Consider the following 6373-nt stretch of genomic DNA (forward strand, 5'->3'; position numbering starts at 1 on the left):
TGCAGAAGAACAGGTCAGAGCGTGCAGTGCCCGTGCCCTAGGAGGCCTGATGGGTGCTGGAGAGTTAGAAGGTCGGGGGTCCGGGCTATCCCAGGGCTGCCTGGAGTCTTTCGGGGGGGGGGGGGTCTAAGATCCTGGAACTGCACCACGAGGCTCGGACTAGGCGGCTCGGGAGCGGCCCCCCGCAGTCCTGGGCAGGCGGGTGGCCGGGGGCGGAGCGCAGAGCAGAGCTGCGCTGGTGGCGGGAAAGGGGCGGGGTTGAAAGCTCAGCTTGGGCGAGTCGCGGGACCCAGTAACAGAACCTGCGTGCGAGAGCTAGGTGAAGGACCAGTCCTTTCCCTCTAGGAAAGCTCTGTCCACTTCTCTGAGGAAGCGAGGACGCATGTGGGGTCCTGCAGCCTGTCCGCCACTGCCTTCCCCAGCTGCTGGAGACAGCGCACCGGAGGGCGCACCCCGCGTTCAGGTAGGTACGCCCCTTCCCCGCGCCTCCCAGCAACAGTGGCGCCCTGCCTGCTTCTGGGGTGACCGCGTTCTGGGAAGCAGGGCTGCTATGGCCAGCGGGGGTAAGGGTTGGTCAGGTCCCATTGCCAGAGGAGCATGCACAGCCCTGTAGGGTGCAGGCTTGGAAGGTCGCTCAGGCTAGTTGGAGGAGAGGTGCGAGGGGACTACCTCCTGAAGGATTCGCTCCTTCTGGTCTCTTGGGGTCGTCCTCACCTAGTCTCCATCGGAAGGAACTGAGCACGCTTCTGGAGGTGCGACCCTTTTACCCATTAGCGATCTGGGTGGTAGTTGCCCGTCGCTCCAATCTTCCTGATCCCCACCCAACAGCCACCAGGACGCCCCTGCTCCCAGCCAGCAGGAACTAGAGGAACTGGGTGAGGAGAAACTAGTGGCAAGATCGCTCAGGGAGTGCGGGGAAGGCTGGAGTTGCTAGAGTATTGTTTGCCAGCGCCCAGCCACACCCGGGGGCTTCCTCCTGGCTGTCCAAACTGGGGTGGGGGCTGGGACTTTGGGTGTGCAGAACTTCCCTCTGAGGGCTGGTCGCACTCGCAAGCTTTGGGCGCTCCTGCACGTTTGCGCTAGGGCTTCTTGGAGGCACTTGGGAGCGGTATTGGTCCTTGGTGGGTACTCAAAGACCTTCTTTGGGATGGCTCAGCGCACGTCCGGGATTGGGAAAGAAAGGGAGAAGGTTTTGGTCCTGTGTGTGTGTGTGTGTGTGTGTGTGTGTGTGTGTGTGTGTGTGTGTGTGTGACTTAAGCGCAAGTCCGGGATTGGGAAAGAAAGGGAGAAGGTTTTGGTCCTGTGTGTGTGTGTGTGTGTGTGTGTGTGTGTGTGACTTCAGCGCAAGTCCGGGATTGGGAAAGAAAGGGAGAAGGTTTTGGTCCTGTGTGTGTGTGTGTGTGTGTGTGTGTGTGTGTGTGTGTGTGTGTGTGACTTGGTTTTCCAGAATTTACATAGTTCCTTAAAACAAAACCCGCTTTCGGGTTTTAAAGCAAAGTGGAATATGCGTCTCTGGTATGGATAAAAGGCATGGGCTCAGTGGGGTAGCGAGCCAGGCTGGTTTGGTTGGGGTCTTCTGCTGTCTACAAGCGGTGGGCATGGGAAGTGCTTCTAGTATCTTTGGCTTAAGGCATTGGAGCCAGGGAGAAGGTGGCCATGTATCCTGGGAAGAGTGGTAATCAGATGAAGTCCAGCTCTGCGATGCAGTGGCCAGGCAAGGTGCTTCCTCTTACTTTCAATTAACTACAGAATTTCAAGGTTTGTCTTTATCTTTCTCTCAGGCACAAACCCTTCTTTTATCTTATGGCTGCTTGGACTCTGATAATTGCTTATGTATATTTCCTCTGTTCTTTCTGTGACTTTTTTTTTTTAAGGAAAAAAGAAGGGGAACTACCTGTATTTTAGTTAAAAGGATGTAGAGAAGATCTTTTAGAATTTGTATTCAAACCAGAGCCAGAGCACTATGATGAAGACAACCCACCCAAAATCTATTTAGATTGAACGGATTCTGTTCAGACTGGAATTATAATTTTTAAAGAGGCATTGTATGACCTTTCGATAAAATAACCTTAGCATGGGTCCGTTATCGCTTTTTATCTGGTTAAATTTTGGAATTCTTTATCCCCCGATTATCATACAGGGCAAGTTGTTGTGTAATTTTAAAAGGTAGGTTTTGAAATGGATGTTAAGTTATGCTGCCATGTGCTCTCTCTCCCCCTCCCCTTCTTCTTCTTCCCCTCCCTTTCAACCCCATCTCCCTACTCTCCCTCTTTTTTTGTTTCTTCCTAGGCAAGCCTGGAACAAGATAGGTAACCCAGGATGGTCTCAAATATTTGGTCATTTTCCGTCTCAACCTTCCTGAATGTGCTCTCTCTCTCTCTCTCTCTCTCTCTCTCTCTCTCTCTCTCTCTCTCTCTCTAATAAACTGAGTAGAAAGCCATTTGGTTGATGACCTGGGACTTAGGTACGGTTCAGTTTCTAAGCAACTACTTTATCAAACCATTGTGGAAGGAAATGGCTTAGGTATGTTTTATTGAGATAAAGAACACTTTGGTCTTTTGGAGCAAATATTTTTTTCACTTTCTCTTCCATTTTCTCTGTTAGATGCCCAGGAAAGATGCCTTGCTGATGAATAATACAGGATTTATACTTCTCTTTCATGTCTACAGGTGGCAGTGTTGAAGCCAAAAGCTTCCAGAAGTGGTTTCCGAAGAATAAAGAGTTGAATGTATATGAGTATGCAAACATAGGAATCCAAAAAAAAAAAAAAAAAAAAAAGCGAAAAACCAACAGGTATGTAGGACAATTAATTCATCTATCTGCCTTTATAATTATTTCATTTCAATAGTGCTAACCCATTTACTTTCATGTTAAATATTTTGACATTTCTATAGGCTTTTTTTTGAAGTGAAACATATTTTATTTTAAGGTGCTCAGAGGAGAAAGTAAGACTAATTATCTATTTCAGAGAGTGCATTTAAATAAAAACATGCAGCATGCCGATTGTCCCAGTTTACTGTTCTAAAAGAGAAGTGTTCTTTTTCCATCGTGTCCATATTTTCAGGAGTGATCTGATCATTTCTTTTTAAAACATTTGTCTGCCAACTGCTCCAAAATTTTTTAAATTTACATTTCTGACTTGTCATGTTGAGGCAATATAAAAACTGCTGTTGTTAATTCTATACCACATTGACCAGAATATGGTTGTGTCACAAGGCTTCCTTGTACTTCCCATTGTCTACCTCTGCTTCCCAGGTGCTGACATTATAGGTGTGTTCAACCTCTCGTGTTTATGCTGCGGCTTTGTGTGTGCTAGGCAAGCTGTCTACCAGTTAGCCCGGCCCAGGCAGTTTCTTTCACACTAGCCTCTCTGTATTTAGAACCTTCTCCTTGCTTTGCAATTATTACCTGGCTGATTTTCCAGTCTAGCAATTCACCCCTTTGGCTAAAATACAGGGCTGTTATATGCAATGCAAAGGCAATCAAGTTTGCAAAATTGCAACAGCAGAAGGATTTGACTCCGATTAGTATTACAGTGTAAGATTTTGCATATGAAGCTCTTTAATATTCACATTATTACTAATGGAAGGAGCTGGGGGAGATGGAGAAGACATTACCTTTTTTCTTTTCTAAAGGAAAAGCTGTTGTTACCTGTGTTAACTGACTACTTACAGTTAGGCAATAAAATATCACTTTATAAAAAGAATGAAGGTTTTTATTCTTAGATAGGTAGATGGCAGGTAAAAAGGATAGGTATAGGAGGGATGCCATACATTTATTAAATGCTGGAGTGTGATAACACTGTTACCTGACTGGCAGAATTGAAGATATTCTAAAGAGACTATGAGTGTATGTCTCAATCTGATGGTGAGACTATTGAAAGAATGAACCCTGAAGAAATGGAAACTTCCCCAGGAATTTCATGGTGGGAGAAAAAAAAAAGCCTTCAGTCAGAGGGAGCGATTGTCTCTGCAAAAGAGATTTCACAGTTATAGCAACTTTTCAGAACACCTTTCAGTTTGGATCATGATGGGTCATTGGTACATAGGACCTTACCTTGATCAGGACTACTTAGATATGTAAATCCTTGGACCTATATTTAAACTTTAAATTCACATTAGGACCTTGATTGGCTTTGGTGGATACTGAGTCTCTTTGTCTCTCTTCCCATTGTGGCTATATTGGATACATTTCCCCTTTCTGCGTTCTACTTTTATTTATTTATTTATTTATTTATTTATTTATTTATTTATTTAGTTTTATTTATTTAGATTTATTTATTTATTTATTTATTTATTTATTTAGATTTGGTTTTTTTGAGACAGGGTTTCTCTGTATAGCCCTGGCTGTCCTGGAACACATTTTGTAGACCAGGCTGGCCTCAAACTCAGAAATCTGCCTGCCTCTGCCTCCCAGAGAGTGCTGGGATTACAGCGTGAACCACTACCGCCCGGCTGCTTTCTACTTTTAATTTGGCTCTTTTAACTGGCTTTTTGAGGGTAGGTGGCAGGACCTGACTTGGCATAGGTATGCCCCCCCAAAGTTTGATAACACCTTATGATATATAAATCTCATATTCTCTCTCTCTCTCTCTCTCTCTCTCTCTCTCTCTCTCCATACACACACACACACACACACACACACACACACACACACACATATGCACATGTGCACATACTTTCTGGGGGTGTGGTACTTCTAGGAATGGAACCCAGGGCCTTCAATACATACCAGGAATGTGTTCTAACACTGATCATCTCCAGTCTTACATTGTGTTTTCATTGTGTTTTTGAACATTATGCTTTTCTAGTTGGGGGAAGCTGGGCATGAGCTAACAGGAGTCTAAAATAAAATTCCATGATGGTTTTGAAAATTAAAAAGGCCATGACTGTCATAGTGGTGTATGATTTTAATCCTAACTCTCTGGAAGCAGTAGCACGTGAAATCTGTGCTATGTACCAACACCCTGTCTCAAAACAAAACAAAGCAGCAGGGCAGGGCGTGGTTAGTACACCCTTTACTTCCAGCACTTGGGAGGCAAAGGCAGGCTTGGTCTACAGAGCAAGTTCCAGGACAGGCAGGGCTACACAGAGCACCCTGTCTTGAAAACCAAATTTAAAAATCCAAGAGGCAAACATTGTCAAATTGGACATTTGACCAGTGGAAAGCAAATAGGAAGTGTACATTCTAAGTATAGATTAAATCAAAGAAAACCAGGTAATTCTAAAATGACCCAATAGGTAAAGAGTGGTTTTAGGAAAGGGAACAGGAAGCTTGCTCTGAGGGAGAAGTCAGATTCATCAGGTGTATTAGGAACCTGGCAAGTCCTAGTAGAATAGGGTCCAAACCTAGAAAAGAAAAAAATAAATTAAGATTTCAGTTTGTTGAATTTTGAATCAGAGATTCCCTATTGGAAGACCTGAGATGTTTTACACATAATTTACCTTTGAGGAATAGCAAAAGGACAAAGTGCATTAATCCAAAGTATACTGCTTATTTAATGTTTTCTGTGACTATGCAGCCTGTGACAGATCAAGCCTAATACCTTTCCAGCACTTCAGAAGAGTTCGTGCCTGATCTATTCGCTATTCATCTAGACTCCATCATAAAGGTAAACTAAATTACCATTAAAACAACAATAAAACTCAATCCACTGCTTCAATCTGGTTTTAAGATGCATATCAATAATATCACACAATAGGAAATCTCTGGTGTATGTCTTCTTTCACAGGTTATGCGATTAGTGGATCCCTTGAATGAATTGAGTGGTGCTTTGGCTAGTATCCAGGATTTCGCTAAAATGAATAAAACATCTTTGAACAGTCTTGCTTGTTTCCTTTGGTGCACGTTTCTACTCAGTTCTCCTGACATAAACATAGGAAAGAGTGTGGTACTCAGAGCATTGAGCTTTAATAGATGTTGCCAAAAGTTTTCCAAAGTGGTAATACCAACTAAAATTCTATTAGTGCCATATAAAAATTCTGGTTCCTCTCTACATTTTAAGTGATAGTTGTTTTTTGTGACATGCTCTCTCTGTATTCTTTATTGCTAAGGCTGGTCTATAATGCTTGAGCTAAAGTGATCCTTGACTTCCCAAGCAGGAAACTGTAGTCACACATAATTGTTATTTGAATTTTACTTATGTTTGATGAGGGCACAGTTATATTTTTGTAAGTTTAAAAATACATATTTTAAAATTGCAGTTAAACATATACATACATGCAAATTCTTATTTAACCTATTTTCTAGTATATAGTTAGTGACATTAGGTTTGTTCACCTTGTTACGTAAGTATTTCTACTATTCACAAGAAAACCAAAGCTCTGAGAAAATACAATACTTGCTAATATGGCAACTAACATGCTAGTTTCTA

General features: G+C 43.0%; 1 long non-coding RNA gene across 1 annotated transcript; it reads left to right on the plus strand.

The window, feature by feature from the left end:
* Nucleotides 1-314: 314 nt before the first annotated feature.
* LOC127675686 (uncharacterized) lies at nt 315-5805 on the plus strand. The gene is made up of 4 exons (XR_007975507.1): nt 315-463; nt 2670-2793; nt 5522-5611; nt 5732-5805. It is a non-coding gene; the product is annotated as an uncharacterized LOC127675686 (long non-coding RNA).
* The last annotated feature ends 568 nt before the right edge of the window (nt 5806-6373 follow it).

This window comes from Apodemus sylvaticus, chromosome X, assembly GCF_947179515.1.
Source record: "Apodemus sylvaticus chromosome X, mApoSyl1.1, whole genome shotgun sequence".
In the NCBI taxonomy this organism is placed as follows: domain Eukaryota; kingdom Metazoa; phylum Chordata; class Mammalia; order Rodentia; family Muridae; genus Apodemus; species Apodemus sylvaticus.